The sequence below is a fragment of the Eptesicus fuscus genome, chromosome 18, assembly GCF_027574615.1.
Source record: "Eptesicus fuscus isolate TK198812 chromosome 18, DD_ASM_mEF_20220401, whole genome shotgun sequence".
Taxonomy (NCBI): domain Eukaryota; kingdom Metazoa; phylum Chordata; class Mammalia; order Chiroptera; family Vespertilionidae; genus Eptesicus; species Eptesicus fuscus.
Genome location: NC_072490.1, coordinates 47,207,317 through 47,228,228, shown reverse-complemented (window position 1 = coordinate 47,228,228; position 20,912 = coordinate 47,207,317). Strand labels below are relative to the sequence as shown.

The following is a 20,912-nucleotide window of genomic DNA, read 5'->3' as shown; positions in this document are numbered from 1 at the left end:
ATTAAGTTGGCTGTGAATTTTTACGTGGCAGAGGTTGATAAACTAGCGCTCGGCACAATAGGACTCTTCTTCGCATGGCTGTCATAGTTGGTACATTTCTGTGCATAATCTTCTTAACATTCCATAAGTCTCTTGGGTCTCAGGCATTGATCTGTAACATTACTCGATGTTTGGAGATGGGGGAAAACATAAAAATCAAAGACCATGGTTCTAAGACATTACTTGGTGGACTGGGAGGAGATGTAACTTGTAACCCCTGGAAATTGGCTGCCATTCTCCCTACCTGCACCCCATCCGCAAGGGCAAGAGTAATGGGTCGTAGGTCAGTGTGCCAGTACTTCCACCAGTAGGTTCTGAGAGGCTCCTCGGGGACGGTGCTGGGACATAAGAATGAGTCTAGGCACTGATCCATCTGAACCGACTCTGAGAAGTGCTCTGAAGGAAGGGGCCAGTCTATAATGAAGGGGGCTCCTAGGTCCAGGGGTCAGGCAAGCCTTCTCTGAACAGGTAGGTAGCCTTGGAGCTGAGATCCGAAGGTGGGATGGCAGCCAACCACATGAGGAGGAGAAGGCTGTGTGTTCCCAGCAGGGAGCAGCATGTCAAGGGCTCTGGGTGGCAGAGAACCATTGGAAGATCTGAGGAGAGGTTGGGGCTGGAGCCCAGAGGGGGAGTGAGGTGAGAAGGGATGCTCTTTCAGCCCAGGATGCAGTGTCTGCATCACCAGGAAGCCCTCAGGAGTTGAATGACCAGCTGGAAGGATAGCTGTCAGAATGGTTGTACCAGGAAAAGATGTCCAGATGCTCTTGAACTAGAGGAGGGCAGACGCAGCTTCGATGTATCTGACTTCTGTGGGCCGTGAGAGAGTTAATAGAAAAATCCAGGAGAAATGGAGGGAGAGGAGAACGAGTTTGATAGAATTACAGAACGTTAAGGCAGGTGTGGACTTTCCAGGCTCTGTTCTCAGCACCATCAATTTGCACACTAGGAAGGTGAGCCCCAGAAGGGCCCATGCCACCCTTTGATTAGCAGGGACTCACCAACCAGCTTAGCTCATCATTAACACGAGGTTCTTCCTAAAACACTGTTACTTCCCTTTGTTCTCACCTGCTAGGGTACCTTGTCACATGTTATCCAAGAGTGAAATAGAAATACCTTCATTTTACTTTTGAGAAAACTGAGTCTCCGAACTTTGATTTCACTCTTGTGTGAAGTGGTCTCCTTATTTGTCCAACAACAGATGCGAGCGAGGGAGGGTTTGTAGGAGACAAGGCAAGAACAAAGCTTCAGAGAGACCTAGATTTGAATCCCAATGGAGCTCACTGACCTTGGCAAAATACATAAGCTCTAGGTTTCCGCATTTGCCCATGTGGCTAATAGCAGTGCCTCCATTATTGGGCCATAAGCATTATGTTATCCTTCATGCAAAGGGCTTCATGTGATTCCTGGCATGTCGGAAGTACCTAATCCATAGTTTATGTTATCATAGAACACTTGAGCTAATCATCATATCAGTGAATTAATTTTATTATTTTCCCTTTTGTAGAAAGAGAAAATGGAGTTTTGCTTTTCATAAACATTTAGATGCCCTTGAAATGTCCTGGAACTTCCTTCTTTACTACTTGGTCATCTTTTGCGCATGAGGAACTTCCCATTTAGGCTACTGGCTCCTCATGAATAAGTAAATTCCCATTGGCTCGTGTATCCTGCCAGTTATGGGTGCATGAAGGTGTGACCACCTCTCAAGGAAGGAAGGGCAGTAGGTGAGTCCACCGTTGTTCATCATGGAAAGATTTCAGGCTTTGGGGTCACACAGTCCTGGGGTCAGTCCTGGCTGGGACATGTGCTGTCTATGAGCCCTGGAGCCAATTAGTGATCCTTTCTGAGCCTCAGTTTTCTAAACAGTAAAATGAAAATATTTCTATTTATTATATACTATGTCCTGAGATTTACCTAAAATAGGGTAAATGCCTGATGCATAGTAAATACCCCACAATTTCGGTTCTTTGAATTATGCAGCTTGATTCGATGATAATTCCCATTGAAGTCGCCACTGTGGGTGTGTGTATGGGTAGGGGGAATGAGTGGGGACTGAATCCCAATCAGTTATGCAGCCCTTATTTCTAAGGTGCTCCAAGTGGATGTCATTTTTGGCACCACAGAATCGACTTCCACACCCTCCCATAAAGCTTTAGTATTTGGCACCAGGAATACTTCAATGAGGCATTTGCAGCAGCATCGATGGGAACAGCTCAGGGGATCATCAGAAGACAGATGACTACGCAGGGAGATTGTATTAGTTAGTAAAAGTGTGCGTGGAGTAAACACAGCAGTTACTTTCAATGGCGCAATCTCCATAGTTTCCAACAAGAGGCTGTGCAAATTGCAAAGGAGGGAAAAGAATATCTCAGTTTTCCTACACTGAGGTTACAGATGAGCCACAGAGCTACCATTTGTATTTGCAGGCAATTTCCATCATTCCGCATGCATGCTCACCCTGGCACCATTTCAAAGCATTATTCCACATTACTGTAGTATTTTATCACACATCACAGGTCTGACACAGTTCTCTCCTTGGCAAGAAAGTGCTCCAGGCGAAGTTTCAGATTTTGTCAGTAGGAAAAAAGGAATGGTTACAATCCAGAAATGGCTGGGGAAACATTCCTTCAAGTGCTACAAATTTGTAAAGGTAAAGCTCCAGGTAGAATGAAAGATGAGCGGCAAGCAGTCTTCTGTCTTGCTGGTTTCTGTGTATTCTATGCTGTGTTCTCTGGTTGGGCACAAGACCCCACTGGGCCAAGCAACTGGTGGGTGTCATTGGCCAATGCAGGTCAAGTTCCGATGCTCCAAGTGAAGAGAGAAACTACTCCACGTAACTTACATGCCCAAGTCTTTGGTCTAGGGAGGTGGGTTCACATCTTCATAGACATAAGTTATCTAGCCCCCCGCCCCCCCTCATTTGCCTTCTTCTTGGTGTGGCCCAGGCCTGGTGAAAGGATTATGTGTTTCTCTCCATTTCACCCATGCAACCAAGATAGAGTTCCCTGGCATCTTGTCTCTGGCAAACTTTTACCGGACACTGTAAAAGCCACAGTGAACATGACAGCTGGGAACCAGAGCTCCCAGGTGCCGTGACAGAGCCTCTGAGGGGTGGGTGTCCAGGATGCCACAGGAGCACATGGTGGGCACCGGCTCAGATTTTGGTGGGGTGACATCTACATGGAATACATGAGAGGTGACAGAACGCCATCCAGTTCCTCCTGCTCCTGCCCACTCCACCTCCCTAGTCCACTGAGGGACAGTAGATTGAGATGTGAAAGATAAAGAGCCTGGTGCAAATCCAAGTAACTCCTTACTTCCCAAATGCCAGTCACCGACCCCAGTTTCTCCCACATCTGGGAAGCACTTCTCCTCCTCAAATCAACTTCCCTTTTCTGCCTGAACACTTCATTGAAAAAAGGAAGATTACATCCCTCTTGCAGTAGAAAAGCAATATAGTGTGCCCTAAATAGAAGGCGATTACAAAAGTAAGTACATTGAAAAGTAAAGTGGTGTTATTAAATTTCATCTGGGTCCTGTTGTTTGAGCCTGAGGCCGGTTCTTTGCTGGTGTAACGTGTGGATGATTGAGCTCAGAGCTGCTGAGGACAGCACAAGGCTGAACGTCCTCTGCAGAGCCCGGGGGAGAAGGATGCTGAACCTACCCATCGCTGTGCATTCATGTCTTTAAGGTCAGACTCCACTACCCAAACCCACCGTGTGCATCTACCGAGGACCGCGGCCAGCTCTGAGAGCGGCCAGGGTGGCCCAGTGGAGTGCCCACATGCTCAGCTTTGCAGGGCTTGTTAAGCAGTTTGGATTTTATCCTGAAAGAATTGGAAGCCAGAGAAGCAATTAGATGGCTGGCTAGCCTTTCAGAGAGACCACTCACTGCAGGGGGTGAGGGGCAGTGTGGGGATGGAGAGTGAGAAGCAAGACTGGGAGAAGGGGTCTAGACACAGGGGGCTTTGGAGGAACCAGAGGAAAAACTAGAAGAGTGACTGTGACGAAGGAGAGGAAAAAAAATCTACCAAACTTGGCTGGTGGGATGAGATACATAGTAGGTGCTTAAAAATGTTCTCTAAATGCCGTGGCTCATAGGCCTTTCCTCTAGAAAGAGCCAGTTCACTCCAATCTCTTTTGTACCAGTTTTTGGTCAAGAATTCATAGTCTCTCAACTCAGCCTCTATTCTCCTCTCCAGCCTTCCTTCCAGCTTCCTAGCCCATGTCTCTGGTTCATTAAGATTCTTCCAGAGTGAGGTCTGCAAACCAGGCCTGAGTGTTGATAACAATGTAGTTCCCTTTGGTTCCTCATAAGGTTGGGAGGTCTCAATTTCTCCCATCATTTCCCACTTGTCTGAAGGCATTGGGGACAGTTTCCCCCCTCGGACATATGGCAATGTCTGGAGACACTTGTGGCTGTCCTTATGGGGGTGGGGAAGGGGTATGCTAGTCACTTCAAGTAGACAGACACCAAGGATGCTGCTAAACGTCCTGCGATGCACAAGACCACCCCCCCACTGAGAATTGTCTGACCTAAGGTGTCAGTAGTGCCTGGGGTTGAGAAACCCTGGCCGGACAGTGGGAATGTCAAAAAGCATCTGGTAAGGGCAGAGAGAAAAGGTCATGGTGGGGCAGGCACTTCAGTTGGAACCTATGTGTTATTACAGGTGAGTGTTGGGGGTGGGCAGGATAGGAGTGGGGAAGCACAGCTTCCTCTGGATATTCCAGGATTGGTTTAGGGCCAGGGCCAGGCAGCCAATCAGAAAAGGCAAGCTTAGTTGGTTGAAGCATTGTCTGGATGCACTAAGGTTGCAGGTTCAATCCCTAGTCACAGCACATATAGGAATCAACCAATGAATGCAAAAATAGATGGAACAACAGACGAATGTCCCCCCTCAAATTCAAGCAACAATTAAAAAAAACCCTACAAGCCCCATGTGCTCCCAGACACTCAGGGCTTTGGGGGAGGGGCTTGGAAGGATGGACGAGGCCTTGGATCACTCTTGGTAGGCAGATCAAGTTCACCTGCAGGCCAGCTCACTCAGTCCAGGACGCCAGCAGGTGTGTTGAAATTCCAGGAAGTTTCACACTGTCTTGGCTAGGTTCCAAGCCCACCCAGAAAACAAACATCTCTGTTTTCAAAGGACGGTAGCAATGATTACTTTTTCCTGGGGGAAAAATGCCAGAAAGATAAACACTTTGTACATCACTGCCTGCAAGCTTTGAGTCTATTTGTCAGACATTTATCTCCTTGTATACTCAGCCCTCCCCCCCTCAATTATCATTTAATTAATAAACCTAATAGCCTGAGGTACGCCGATCAATAAGGAAGAAAGCGCAGGAAGCTTAATCTGACTCATCAGGGTATTGAACTGTCTGCAGAAAGCTGTGAGCCCTTCCTCCGAAATGAACGGGCATCCAGTCCCCGGAGATACCGAGAGCGAGGGGCCCATGTGTTCCCGCAGCGTTTGGGAAGTTGGAGAAATGGCATATGCAGACAGCCTATTCTGATTCATGAGTGAGCTGGGCATTGAGTTTCTCTTTATTTAATGGATAGAAATGAATTTACTGTCGTGCAGAATAGGAGCTCTTTTTTTTCACTTCTGTGGACAGGAGCAATTCTGTCTTCGTGGTATGTGCACAACCCAGTAGCTAACTACATAATCAAAAACTTGAGAAAAATACCTCTGACTCAATACACACACACACACAAACACACGTTGAGAGTCTTATATACTTGTCTATATACTAGATAAATGCAGATCTTCAGCGTATGTGCTTAGAGCAAAGACATCCTACTCGGTGTGGGCACCAGAGTCCAGTGATGGGTTTAACATTCCTATCATAACCAAAGGTAAATGATAACCTTAAAGGCCTACCCTTCCCAGGGGCTGCCTCTAAGGGAGTCCTGAGATAATCCTCACCTGGGACCAGGTGCAGGTAAAGAACTGCCTTGGGTTCAACATCCAGCAAATGCATCCCCAAGCTGACTTCAGTGATCAATGTTGCACAATGAAAATACCACTAAAATTCATTAACAGGACTAAAGCTGTAACTTTTGCCATCCCTGAGACCACCAGGGATCCTTCCTTTGTGAATTCTTGGACCAGGGATTATCCTTTCCTTGAATTATAGTGAAATCTGTCTTAAGTGATCACCCAGGGACCATCCAAAATTGTTAACTTAGTAGAGGTTGAACTTTAGCTAAAGGTCAAACAAAATTCTTCTGGAAACCTTAGGGGTTGCTTAAAGGTGAAATGAGGAGCTGAAATGAAAATGGACTTAATCCCTGGTTTATGAACCTAGTAGCACAGCTGAGCAGACTGAGGGATGCAGTCGGCTCCTAAGTGCATGCTGACTTATCTTTCTGAAATGCTTCAAGCCTTCTGTCAAGTGCCATGGCCTTTCCGCTTGCTAATCATATGCCCAGCCATGCTTTATTTTCCAAGGGTTCCCATACATTGTGAAGACCTTTGGTGGCTTATCTGACCCATGACAGGGTAATTCTACAAGCATGGCAGGTGAGGCCCTGCTCACAGTGCACAGAATGTGGATCACCGATACCTTGAAGATTGTTACCTGGGAAGAGAAAAATTGGCTCAACTGACATTCAGTGTAGGAAGGAGTTTTTGTTTGTTTGTTTTTAGGGAGGGATCTTTATTCTTCTCCATTATTATATAAATACTAGAGTCCCAGTGCCTGACATTCATGCACTGGGGTGGGAGGTCCATCAGCCCATCCTGTGCCCTCTCACAGTCCAGGACCCCTTGGGGGGTGTCCGCTTGCCGGCTTAGGCCCGCTCCCGGCAGTTGGACATCCCCCAAGGGGTCCTTAGCAATGCTGTGGAGGTGGAAGAGACTCCCACCACCACTGCTGTGCTCGCCAGACACACATGAGCCTGGCTTCTGGCTGAGCAGCACTCCCCCTGTGGGAGCGCACTGACCACCAGGGGGCAGCTCTTGTGTTGAGGGTGGTCAGTGCGTGTCATAGTGACTGGTTATACCTCCGTTTGGTCTATTTGCATATTAGGATTTTATTATATAGGACAATTATTTTTATATTGTAGTATAGAGGTCTAGCATAGAACATGAAATACCTCTGTAATCTATTTTATGATCCCCTGTGAATAATTAGAGGAGAATTTATAGCCATCTTCAGGTAACCCTGGAACTGCCTGGGCTAAGGGTAAGAAGCTGAGGGAAGTAGGGCCAGCATACTTTTCTTCTTCATTCCTGTAAGTAGTGAAGGAACAGACACATTGGGCTCAAACCCCTATTGCCTCACATTCTGTAGCTTGGACTGGTCGCTGTGACCCGCTGAGCCTGTTTCTTCCTCTGTCATAAAGCAATAATACCACCTACAGCTGTCATTGATTGACTGACCCCTACATGCAAACCCTGGGCTGAGCAAGGACTTTACACACAGTGAGTGCACCCTGGAGAATCCCCACTGCATCCCAGTGTGAGCAGTGGTTCTCCATCTGAGGAGATAAGACTGTCTATAAAATATTGATTAAAAATAGCTACTTTGCAGGGATGCTGAGAACATTCAGTCACGTGGCAGGCGAAAGCCACCAGCACAGCCTGCCTGCTGAGCAGCAGTTTCACTAGTCAGTCCGATTCCTCTTCCCGTAGAGACGGGCACTCACTATGTGTCCCTGTGACCGTGCATTTCAGAATTCTTATCCTCTGATGGGGTGGGAATTCCCCAATTTTTTTACTCCTCACATGTGTATTTGAACACCGCAGGATGCCGGGAGGACAGCGGGGGCCTGAACAGATGAGTTCTCTGCTGGCAGGCCTGATGGTCAGCACCGTTGTGCACTTGAGGTCATGTTGAAACCCAGGTGTAGGAGAAGGACTTAGGGAGGGGCCCCATGAGGAGAGGAGCTGAATGGATGGTTTCTTGGTGTAGAAGCAAGGTTAACTCAGCATGCCTAGATCAATACATCTAGGCCTTCCACTGTTCTGTGTTAGTCTTTTTGGACAATTTAAGTTTATATACAGAAGAAACTGGTGTTTTGAACAAGTGATGTTTTCATACAGTCTTTATGTCTTTCTAATATACCTACAGACTTAAGTTCATGGTGATGGGGCGAATGTGGGCAAATGTGGCACACAGGAGCAGCCCTCTCAGCTCCATTTTCAAATTAGCGACTCCCCGGAACCAGCAAACAGTCACCATAAAGCCGGTCCGGGGAGAAAGCCCAGAACGGCTTGTGCACATGAAGGTTCGATTCTCTTGGCTCCAGCTCCCGGAGCCTGGCTTTCGGTGCCCGTCCAGGACAATTATCCCTCTTTCCTTAACAGTATTTACTCTCCTGATCACATCCATCACTTCCCAAAGCACCCCAGGGCAAGAACGGCACACAAGGATGGCATCTTCTTTCCGGAAATTCTTATGTCCAAGTTAATGAGCCAACAACCAAGTGGCAAATGTTCCCTGAAGGCCAGCACCCTTAGCTGCTGCTCTGCGCCCTGCTGACATCGTGGTACACCAGGCTATTTGCTTCAACTCAGATCAGAATACTAATCCATAGCCCCTCCTCTTTCTTTCTAACAGCGGTGAAGTGTAATAGCAATACATGCAGTAGCCACTTTCAGTTATTCTTCATCAGGTTAAGTACATTCAACTCCATAGAATTGTGAGGTTGGTTACTAAAATTGGTTAGTGGAGAGAATTAAAACAAAAGATTTACAGGAACCTCAGGTCTACAGCCCAGGTCTATTTACTGTTTTGTAAGAGCTGTAGGGAGGATTTAAGGTAAATAATAAACTAAGCTTTTTATACACAAGACCCTTATGACTCAACCAAAGCCTACTCTTCTGTGTGATAAACCTAAGGAACTTCCTACAAAAGGAGAGCCTGTCCCTGGGGCTGCCAGATTGGGCCCCGCTGCTTGTTTGTGTAAAGGAAGTTGGAGTGGAGCACAGCCATGCTTGTGCCCTGCAGTGGCTGCTTTCACCGGACGAAGCAGAGCCGGGTATCTGCCGCACAGACTCCGTGGCCTGCAGAGCCCGAAACAGTTACTGCCCGGCCCTTTACAGGAAAAAAAATGCTTAACCCTCCCTTGTCCTAAAACGGGGATGAACTTTAAACAGCATGCTCCTTGAGGGCAGGGGTCATGGCTGTTTTGCTCACCCGTGTATGCCCAAGGCCTCATGGGTAATGCGGTCACTCAACAAAAGAAAGATGTTAGACTTCTCTCACTTTGGAAGTTCCCTTCACTTTTGTTCTTTATCCCCTCCCCTCCCACTGACTGTAAGATTGGAGTCCCAGCATTGTCATCTGTCTTCAGTCTTACCTCCTCCATTTGAGTTTTGTTAGCTTATGAACAAATGTTCTTCTTCATTCAGTAAATGCTGTTGATCCCCCTCAATGTCCCAGACACCGAGCATATGGTGGTGAACAAGGCAGTTCAGGCCCAGGCCCACAGCCTTCAAAGATGTGATGCTAGTGGGAAAGACAGAAAAACAAGTAAACACATGCACACAACCTCAGGCAGTGGGAGGAAATAAAAGAGAGAAATCTGATAAATGTATTTGCACAAGAACAGATGAATTTGGATGCAAATGTCAGAAAAGGCTTCACCAAGGAGGTACCATTTCAGCTGATAACGAAAGGATGAGAGACGAGTCTGGGGAAACCTGGGGACATTCCTTTGAACCGTTTATCTAGTAAATGGCTTATTTTTGTTTCATTTAGTTCTTTTCATTTTTTGAGCATATTCTTTGGCTCCCCATTTGGCCTGTTTGTTTCTATGCCGTAGGTAGAAGGTGCCCTGTGGGGCCCAGCGGTGGAATCTGCCCTTGTCACCAGAGCCAGGTGCTCCAGCGGTGTCCCCGTGTGAACTGTGTGGCCTCCTGTGGTGATCGGGCCCCAGTGGCTTTGGACACACTGGCAGGCGAGGCTGGTGGCTGGCCTGGCTGGCTGCGAGGCCAGGCCACAACTGTTGCAGGCGCACGGGTGCAGGGACGGCCTTCGGTGTGGCTGGCTGCGAGGCCCAGCCCTGACGGGGCAGACACACTGCTGCGCTGGTGCTGACTGAGGCCACCCACCAGGTGTGGCAGGGCAGGAGCCACTTTGGAGGGCTGCCAGCCTTGTGGGTCCTCAGGGAAATGCCAGGGTGGGGTGAACAGGGTTAGCAAGCTTAATGGAGATTGTCAGACCAATTAGGTGGGAAATGAGTAAAGACAGCCCTGACTGGTTTGGCTCAGTGGATAGAGCATCGGCTTGTGGACTGAAGGGTCCCAGGTTCGATTCTGGTCAAGGGCATGTACCTTGGTTGCGGGCACATCCCCAGTAGGGGTTGTGCAGGAAGCAGCTGATTGATGTTTCTCTCTCATCGATGTTTCTGACTCTCTATCCCTCTCCCTTCCTCTCTGTAAAAAATCAATAAAATATATTTAAAAAAAAAAAAGAGTAAAGACAGTGGGGAAAAATAGTGCCCACAGCACGTCTGACTCTGGAGAAAGTTCTTGCACACACCCTAAAATTGTTCAGTGGATCCCCTTCATGTCTGACCCAGGTCTCCCAAAGTGCTCCCTCTGCACTGGGGTTCGGAAAGAGCGCAGCCTTTATTTCCTACAGCCTTTGTCTCTGCCAGATGTGAGCCCTGCTGGTTCTCAGAGCCAGGTGTCATCGGGGCTCCTCTTCCGGGTGCAAGTCCCCTCGCCCTTCAAGGGGGGACCTCTGCGGTTTGAGATCCCTCCTCCCTGTGGGTCACCACATGTGGAGTGGGGGGGAGGGTGGGTCCTGACTGGACTGAGGCTCTGCCTCCCACCGTCTCAATGTGGCCTTTTCTCTGGATCCATAGCTGTAGGAAATGTGTTCTGTGAGTCGCCAGGTCGTTCTCAGGGGTCGCTCTTTCACATGTAGCTGTAGCTTTGGTGGCAATGAGAAGAGTGAGCTCAGGATCTTCCTGCTCTGCCTCTTGAGCCAAAGCTGGGAGCCGTGGCCCTGAGTGCCAATGTCGCCTGTCCATGAAATGTCCTTCCTCCGGGTTGGTGCCCTGTCCCCGCAATTAGCCTGTCTCTGGATCACAAGTCACTGCCCCTGCTCCTGTGCGGGATCTCACGTCCTGACTTACACTTTTAAGGCTGCTTGGCTGTAGCAGCTCGAGAGTGAAGCAAGGAGACATGTAGGAGGTGGTTGTGGTCATTCGGGGGGAAATGGGCTTTTCTTCGAGTCCCAGGGGAGTCCCACCTCTTTCCAGGACTTTTGCTTGATGGACAGCCACTCTTTCCCCTCTGTCCTCTGTGCTGTCACAGCCACTCAGGCCCTCCCTTTGCACCTAGTCTGTGAAATGTCCTATATTGTCATTTATCCCACGTCTCTGTCACTGAGTCATGAGCCCCTCAAGGAAAGGGCCTGTCTTGCCACTTTTCTTCCTTAGACCGTATTACGAGGTCCCTCAGCGTGTAATGGTGATAATGTGTAGCCCTCACCCCAGTGGAGAGAACAGCTGCCTATGTCAGCCCATCACCTCGGGAACGTAGGCTAACCAGAGCTTGTTGCCAAGGAAATTCAACATCGTGGAACAGTGGGAGTAGAGACGCTGTGGCTCTGGCCTGAGTGCCTTGGAAACCAGCCAGGAGCGAGGGCCATTCCCTCAGGAGGCCGCCCGCCCCCTGCAGGGACGCTCCTCGGGGGGCACACAGAGCTTTCCGGCTCATTGAAACCCTGTGGGTACATGCGACCCTGGGCAGCCAATTCCCATTCATTGTCGAGGTCACAGCACCAAACTTTGGCTCTGTGAGCTCACAGAAGCATTAATGGGGTAATGTGCTCCATCACGCAAATGGGAATCAGAGAGACTATAATGGGCTTCATTATACCCATCTGTTCATCCATCACTTCTCTCCATCGCTCACCACTTCACTCCAGAAACGGAACACCCCTCACTAATTAGATTTACCCTAATCTCCTTTATGCGCCATCAATCCTCTCAGAGGCCATCTGTGAGTTTAGAGTTCAGACCTTTAAGAATTATGCTAATCAGTCTTTTTCTAATTTAAAGTGTTCATCTGATGACCACAATTTGAAACTTCTTGCTGTGACAAATGGGAATTCATTGTGAGATTTTGTGCTAATTTTAAACACCCTCATCCTCGGAGGTGCCACATAACGGGCCGTTTCTAAGAAAATTGCGAGGTGAAGAGCATAGGACCTCGGAGCCAGCAACCAGTGAGAGACACGGAGTCTGTGTGGGAAGAATGTTAATTGCGTGCAATATGAGGAAGAGGTGATTTGCTTTCATTTGTAGAATCAGAAAGAGCGGTGCCTGAGCTAACATTTGCGAGTGGACTGTATGTTCGGGTGGTGCAGCCGCTGGCGTGTAAAATGCAGAGAAGCAGTTCCCCGAGGCAGGCGCCCGAGGGAGAGGAGTGGATTTTCAGAGCCCTTGCCTCCCAGAGCCTGTGGCCTGGTCCCCAGGGGCTGGTGGGGAAGTTCAGCAGATTTCTGTGCAGTGGTTTGCAGCTGGTAGGAGAAAGGGCACTTTCGGACCCAGCACAGTGGCATTCACTGTGGAGCCTAGCACCCAGGCCCTGAGCTGGGTATTGAATAGCTGTCAGCCCTGGTCTTGGGTGGTGGGAACAGAGCTCAGTGGAGAGATTGGTGATGACTGCATTAACTGCTCATTGAATGAATAAACAGATGTGTCTTGACTGGGAATTATAGTTCAAGTAGCACTTTTCAGATGGAAAAGTACCCATGAGTCTCTTGCAGATCTTGGTAAAATAGAGTTTTTGATTCTTTAGGTGGGGCCTAAGATTTGGCATTTCTAACAAGCTCCAGATGGTGTGGATGCTGCTGGCCTAAGACCACACTTGGTGTGGCAGGATCGGTGAAGAGTTTGGGGGCACAAAGAACCAGGGCCAAGTCCTGACCACGTATTGGCCAAATTACTTCCCTTGGTACCGCATTCATTCAACAAATATTTATTGAACCTCTATTATGCGCCAGAAACTGCGCTCAGTTGAACAGCTGGAACAAGACAGGAAATGCCCCTGCTCTCCTGGTGCTTTTAGGCTGGTGGGGCGACACCCAAGAAAAAAGATAACAAAGCAAAAATGAGTTACTATAACTTGTGTTGACTGCTAAGCAATAATAGCAATGGTGGCAAACACTTATTGAGAACCTACTGTGTGCACGGCAGAATTTTAAAATATTCATGTTTATGACAACTCATACCCCCGCTTTTAGATACGGAACCTGGGGGACAGGCGTGAAAAGCAGTAGAGCCATGACTGGGAGTCGGGCAGCCCAGCCCGGGAACCAGCGCTCTGGCCCAGGGCTTTGCTGACCTTCCTGTGAAGGGCCGGGCAGCAGATCCTTGGGGCCCGCAGGCCACTTGCTTTCTGCCGCACCGCCTGCCTGTGCAGCACAGAGGCAGTCACAGTGTCACGAGTGAGCAGGACTCTGTCCCAAGGGAAGTGTATTTACCTACACAGGCCCTGGGCCGGATTTGACCCACGGGCTGTACTTTGCCAACACTCATCCTGGACCATTATCCTAGGCGGCGCTTCTCGCATTGTAAAGCAGCCCTGTCCAGTGTAAATGTAATGTGAGCCACACGCGTAATTTTAAACCTTATTGTAATATATTTTTAACCCCAAATATCCAAAATATTATCATTTCAAAAGGTAATCAATATAAAACAATTTTAATGAGAAATGTTCTTTCTAGCACTAGGTTTAAATCTGGTGTGTATTCTGCACGCTCAGCACATCAGCTCAGACTGGCCATGTTATGTGCCCAAGAGCCACATGGGCTCCTGGCCGCTGGGCTGGACGAGGCAGCCTTCAGGGCTTCACACCGCACCCCCCCCCCCACCCCACCCCCCGCCGGGCTGAGCCTGAGTGTCTGCGTGTCTAACGAGCCCGATGATGTGCTCTGTGGTCCACTCTTGGAGCAGCAAGGCGGTGGCTGCCACCCCCGAAGGGAACATTCTCTGATGAGACTGGGGGGGCGGCTGGCAATAAGGTGGCCCAGGAAGGCTCTTTTAAGGAGCTGCATTCAAGGTCAGAGCCAGGGGGTAAGAAGGAGCTAGCCTAGAGAACAGTGGGAGTACGTGCTCCAGGCAGAGTCAGAAACTCTTTTAGATTAAGTGAGGCAAGTTGATTCCAATAACATGTTTTCTCTGGCAGTGGGTTAATTTTGAATTTTTTAATGGCCACCTGATAATTATTTAGGTTTCAAAGTTTCCCTCAAACAAAATCATTCTGCTATTTAAGATAATTTCTCAAATAATTAACACAGACTGGCCGAGGCAGGTCTCCATGTGTTTTCCACGCATGCATCTGTTTTACTACATAAGCCCAGGTGAGGGAATAGTTAAGTGAGAAGAGCTGACGGTCAGGGGCAGCACCTTCTATGTTTGCACTGATCTGTGTTTTGCCTTTTCATTTGCATTTCCCTTTGATGAAAAAAAGAGAGAAAAGGAGAAACAAAAGAAACAGAAAATCTCCAACACTCGTCGGTGAGAGAGTTGCCTTCCGATTGAACTGGGGCATAATACATTCCCACACGAATGATAACTAAGTTGCTGAGCTTGCTGTGTGCCAGACACTGCCGAGGCCCTCGTGTGGATTATCTCATCCACTCATCCCAACAACCCTATGTAGTAGGTATGCATTATGGGTTGTGTCCCTGCACTCCCTCACCCAAAAAAAAAAAAAAAAGATATGTTGAATCCCTAACTCCCAGTACCTCAAAATGTAACCTTGTTTGGAAATAGGGCCTTTATAGAGGTAATCGAGTGAAAATAAGGTCATCAGAGTGGGCCCTTATCCAGAAAGACTGGTGTTCTTGCACAAAAAGAAATGTGGACACAGACAGTGATGTGAGGATGTCATGGGGAGATAAGGCAGAGATATGGGTGATGGGCTAGCCGTGAAGCAATGCCAGACACTGCCAGCTGACCACCAAAATCTAGGAGAGGCACGGAACGGATGCTCCCTCAGTCCCATCCACTCCTGATCTCAGAATTCTGGCCTGGAGAGCTGTGAGACAAGCAGTTTCCATGTTGAAGCCACCAGGTCTGCGGCACTTGGTTATGGCAGCCCCAGGAGACTCCTACAGCATGAGGTCCTCTACCCCATTTTACAGAGGCCCCGGCTCCGCAAGTCTGTGTGATGTGTCCTGGCCTGCCACACAGCAGGGCTGATAGTAGTAAAAACAGATTTGTGCCTGTAAAAATACATGGAAACCTACTATTTCAGTCCGGGCTGTTCATTATTTGAGAAACCGTCTTAAATAGCAGGATGATTTTATTTGAGTGGAAACTTTGAAACCTAAATAATTATCAGATGGCCATTTAAAAAACCAAAACTAACCCACTGTCAGAGAAAACATGTTATTGGAATCAAGTAAGCTGGCAGCATAATCTGCAAATTCCATGTGTAGTATCTGAAACATAATTATCGAGCTTAAGTTAATCAGACTAATGCTCAGAAAATCTGGCCTGGCAGCTTGTGGTAAGTAATTATATATACTGATTAAAAATGTAATCCACAGCGAGCAGAGGCACAGGAACCTCCATTTGATACACACACTGCACATGTACAATTAGGAAGCCACACAGAAGAGTGTCCACAATGAGAAGGAAATCTGTGGGACCTGCAGGTGTCCTGCCCAGTCTCCTGCGGGGAGGCGTGCAGGTGCCCACTGCACCCAGTGGAGGTTTGTAGCATCACAGCAGGGCCAGCTCAGGAAGGGGATTGGCCAGGGGTGCTCCCTGCCCACCACAGCCTGTGCCGCAAACTGTTGTTTCCATTTTCTCTCAAGTTCCTCTTTCGAAGGATGATTAGCTCTGGGACAAGCAGAGGTCAGCTTTCTTGGTGATTTTCCAACCTCTGAAACAATGAAATTGTCATTAGTTATGGGTCACAAATAAGGGTAGGATGCTGACCTCAAACATACCTTCATTTGTCCTTTGTTTGCTATTTGGTTTTCTCTCCAGTTATCCTTGAAACAGGGAAATACCGTTGGGGTACATGGGCCACTCAAAGTTTGGCTTCTACTCAGGTTCTTTATAAGTTTACTATATTACAAAAATTTATTAAGTAAATATAGTTGAATTTCAGGTTGATGAAATGCTATTTTGTTCTGTATCTCTCTTACAGCATATGTCTCTGCTCTTGCATTAGTGTTATAATATTTGTTTCAAGAACAAACTCTTCTTTGAGACTAAGGATGGCCATAACTGTGTTGGCCTTCTGAATATCTGATCTGGTTGTTTATCTGGACAAGAAGTATTTAGTGAACACCTACTGTGTGCCTAGTTCTGGTTGTATAAGGTCATTGCTAAGGTATTGGATTAAACCATGTGACACTGATGTTTTAAAGGTTAAGGAAAAGTTGAATATTGCTAATAGATATGGTTTACCTTCATAGAACCTATAATTTAGTGGAAAGATAGACATAATAGAAGACACAATAGAATAAATTTCCTGAAATGAAGCCAAGTAAAAGCCTCCTAGTCCAACCTTGGGGGCAGGGGGAGGAAATGTATTCCATGCAGAGAGAGTAGTATGTGCAAAGGGCTGGTGGTAAGACAGGCAGGTTGCTTAAAGAAACACTCCTACTTAAATAGGGTGGGAACAGAGGCTGCGAAGGGTAGAGAGATGAGGGTGAAATGGGAAATAAGACGCCAAAAATGCGGTGGCAAGGACCAGCTCACTCAGGAACAGAACATTAGAAGGCAAAGGTTAGGGTCTACGCTGAAATGGCCCTGAGCCATTGCCTAGAAACTAACTTCTGCTTTTAAAACAAGAGGGCCCCTCTATATACTTCTTCAGTTGTGAAAGTAGATGCAGGCCACCCCTCTTTTTAAATTGAGGGTCCTTTTCAGTAGAGAAACAGGACTGGAAGGCTCAAACTATTCACTTGATCTTCCTGGGCCTTTGTTTCCCTCTCTGCAAAATGGGGACAACGATAGTGTGCCTCTTGCCTGCTCAAAGTTGACCCAATGAGAGTCCATATGCAAAAGTGCTCTGATTTAGATACTTCATCTTAGTCTCTATTGCTCAGCAGATGTCCAGTACTGTCCATGAGACAGAGAAGGAAGGTTGAGGGCGAGGCTCCGGAGGCCCACCTTCTTCGAGCTGTAAGATAAGATCACATCTCCAAGCCTTGCCTTCCTCGCCGGGAAAGGGAGCTGGCAGCACCACGGCGCTCTCAGGAGGATTAAAGGAGATCATGTCTGTTCCAGAACTTGGTACCTGGCAATTAGCGAGCACCTAATAGGAATCCATTAAGAATAGCAGTAGTGATAGAACAATAATACGATTATGCTGTCATTATTCTCGGGCTCCCATTCTTCCTTGTTTCACTTCCCGGAAGCAGAAGGGTCCCTGTCATTGGACTGAAAGCCTCTCCCCTGCGGGTGGGGACCAGGGTCTGTTTTCATAGAGCAGCATTTGTTTCTCATGCGTTAGCGGCTGCTTGACTAAACCTGACTCCTTTATCAGTAGACAAGCGCTCTCTCCACCCGAGGCCCAAATAACCATTTGCAAAGTGAAAGGACAATCAGTGGTTGGTTTTGCCTTTGTGATGCCAAAAAATTAGTTTGTCTGTTTTTTAAAATTTTTTATTTTGGCATCTGATGGACACAGTCTGAACAACTAATTAGGAACACTCGCAGATCTTGGACTGATAAATTGGCTACTAGGCCAATTGGAGTCAATTATTGCCAAAATCAAAAATTAAAGAGCTGGAGGAGCAGATAGCTTGGGAATTGATGGCTTTTTCCAACACTTTGTCTGCTTCCTACCTAAATATCAATCAGCAGACTGTCTGTTGTCCCCAAATGGTGGGCAGCAGAAATGGAGCTAGGGCTTCGAAGCCCTGAAATACAGTCTCGGTGCAGGAATCGGCGTAGGAATACGCAAAAGGACTGAAAGAGGTTATAAAATGTAGAAAGCATGTGAAATTTATATTACTACTGCAGACGTGTTTATTAAAATCCAGCAAGTATTACTTCTGCTTCAGAAGTAGGACATCAGAGCAGATTTATGGAGAGAAGAACGTTTGGATGACTGTCTCGCAGACATAAAGCTCTTAAGGCAGAGCAGTTTTAATTAAGAGCAGCATCCTGTGTGAAGTGTTATACCCAAATAGATCCTGGGGGGGGGGGGGTTCAGTGGAGGGATAAATCAATTTCAGACATCTGGAATCCAATTAATAACGTCAGTGCTTTCACATGCAAATGCTACCGTGCAGTAATCCTATGGAGGTTGTGCAAGGAAAGCGGGATTTCCGCAGGGAGGGAAATTGCAATCATCCTATGTGGTGATCCTACATGTTGCCCAGAGATGTTTGTTTTCATCTATGGCCTGCCGTTACATACCATTCAAGTGGTGTTTAATGACTAACGAGTACTTGCAAATCAGATCCTCACCCTGGAGCTTTCAAGCCGGGGCATGCGTGCACACGGAGCGGAGGCAGTGTGGCAGGAGGGACGTCCCAGGGTGCTCAGACTCTGATTCTAGGAATGTGCATTGGTGATTTCTGGGCCTTTAAAGCGATACCTGAAATTATAAGAAACCATTTTAAAGCATTTTGATCTTTTATCCTTTAAAATCAACCAAATAAACTTCTTTAAACCCTTTGGTGGCACTGAGGTGAGATTAATTAAAAGATTAGGACACTTCAAAAAGATTTTTGTGGATGTTTAATTCATACAGGTATAACTCTCAACATTAATATTTTCAGCTTTAATGAGAATATCAAAGAAACTAATATTTAAAATTCAAGCTATATATATATATATACACACACACACACACACACAAGCCAAGCCTAGGAGATATGTGTGTGTGTGTATATATATATATATAATTCTATTTGCATATATTCCTATTTTATATATTTATATTTATATTTATGCATATTATTTATTATATATGTATATTTATAGGTAAAATGTAAGTCCCAGGCTTGGCTCTGTCTACAGTGCCTCTTGGTAGTAAATAATTGGGAGGTTAGATGCACAGTAGGAAGCGGAAAGAGGGAGGGTCTCCTTTCTGGCGCTTTGAAATAGTCATGAGCCTGGCATTGCACTTGAACTCTTCCCTGTGGTGAAGAAGTGAGTTTGCAGCTGCCTCATATCTCTGTTGTCGGTGCAGATTTCTGGGTTATGGTCACTTCTAGGGTATTTAAAATCGAGCCGGCAATAAGGAAGCCTCAGTTTCTTTCCATTAAATATTCTGGCTTAAAAAATAAAAAGATGTTTGAAATCCCGTGTGACAAAGATCTGCTGCCACACATGGTGAGCTTAGCGTTTCAGCCACACGCAGGCTTTATGTCTTCATTAGAGAAGGTTTGTAAGTGAATAGAGAGCGGCGTTTGGGAAGGCTGGCTCCTAATTTGTTTGTCAGCTCGCGTGGGCCAAGTTCTTTGAAGGGCATGGGAACAGCTCCCTGCGAAGTGAATGGGTTTGTGAGGGTGCGGTTTTGTAACCGAGGTAGAAGGAGTCTTACAGAAAGAAGGAATCATGACCATCAGAGGAGTGGTGAGTACTTGGAACACGGATTTCACATTAGTCGTTTTTCATCTGCCAACACGTGGGTGCCGGTGCCAGGCGCCTGGCCGGAGGGTGCTAGGGTAGCTCGTGTAGCTCTGCCGAACATATGGTGAACACTGGGAAGAAGTGTGCGAGGTCAGCCTGCTCCACTGTGGCCACCACGTGTGCAAATAGCTTGCCGCTCACCTGCTTTTCTGAGGGCCTGATGTTAAGGTGAGGGAGGGCCCAGGCGCAGAGCCTCGCTGGGCCAGCTGCTCTGGCTGCCTCTCTACCTGCGCCTCAAGCATCTGCACGTACTGCGTCTCCACTGATGACTCTTCTGAGCTTAAAAAATGTAGGTGCTTCACGAGGGTGATGCGACCAAATGAATCACTGATCCCTATTCTCTTCCAGCCTCCAGCGCCGAGGGAGGGAGGTTCACCCTCATCTCTTGCCCTCTCTTTGGGCACTTCCTCTCTCTGCTCCAGCTCCTGCTCAGCAGCCAGCTCATGACCACACAGACACCGCTCTTCCTCTGCTCCCTCTCAGCTTAATCGCCACCTCCTCAGAGCAGTCTTCCCTGAACACACTGTCTCATTGGTTCTCGTCATTGTTCTCTCTCATGGTGGGAATGGATTCGATTACTTGCGAATTGCCTGCTCTCTTGCCCAGAAGGGAAGCCTCCTGAGGGGCACCGGGCCGCGTCCGGCTTGCTCCCCACTGCGCGGCGCAGGTGCAGTACACTGTGCCAGCACCTGGTAGACACGGCACGATTTGCTGAAGAACTGAACGAGTTCTCTAGAGAAACCAGCTTGCGACGCTTGGGGGACCTGTACTGTACACACCCCCAACCTAATTCAGCTTCTCCCAGTGGGCTCACCTGCAGGGCTCAGCCTTGCTGCCCGGAACATGGTGTTGAGCAGGAGTCTGAGGCTGTTTATGGAGGCGTGTTTTTGGTGGCATGTTCTGTGTTGGCTTAACCGTGCAGTGCAGACATTTCCCCGTCCTGAGGAATTGCTGTGGTGCCCGGGTCCTGCTTCTGAAGGTTCTCTGAGGTGCCTGGGAAAAAAGAAGCCATAGTGTATATGAAACAAATGTTTAGATGTAAATGAAACCGGAAGTTGGCTGGCGCTTTGCCGCTTCCCTTCCCTCATTCTCAGTACCGCAGGCTGACATCACCCCGGAGGAAGGGCAGCACTTGCTCAAGCACCGATATCCCGAACACGGGGAAAGGCTCACGCAATGCGACTGGCCGAGAAAATTGCTTTTTGAATGAATGTCTCCTTCCCCAAGTTTGCTGTGTCACAGACCTTCCTTTTAGAAAGGCGTTCCTTTCTCGGTGAGCATGTTTTCAGAAACGGGAGGCC

General features: G+C 47.7%; 1 protein-coding gene and 2 long non-coding RNA genes across 3 annotated transcripts in view; 1 reads left to right on the top strand and 2 right to left on the bottom strand.

The window, feature by feature from the left end:
* Nucleotides 1-20,912, top strand: part of FHIT (fragile histidine triad diadenosine triphosphatase) — a 1,079,335-nt gene that overhangs the window by 1,024,520 nt on the left and 33,903 nt on the right. The window lies entirely within an intron of this gene.
* Nucleotides 4,977-11,699, bottom strand: LOC114233304 (uncharacterized). The gene is made up of 3 exons (XR_003619457.2): nucleotides 11,524-11,699; nucleotides 9,343-9,491; nucleotides 4,977-5,206 (listed from the first exon to the last, which is right to left on the bottom strand). It is a non-coding gene; the product is annotated as an uncharacterized LOC114233304 (long non-coding RNA).
* On the bottom strand, nucleotides 15,640-20,512 carry LOC114233305 (uncharacterized). The gene is made up of 3 exons (XR_003619458.2): nucleotides 20,426-20,512; nucleotides 18,442-18,571; nucleotides 15,640-15,895 (listed from the first exon to the last, which is right to left on the bottom strand). It is a non-coding gene; the product is annotated as an uncharacterized LOC114233305 (long non-coding RNA).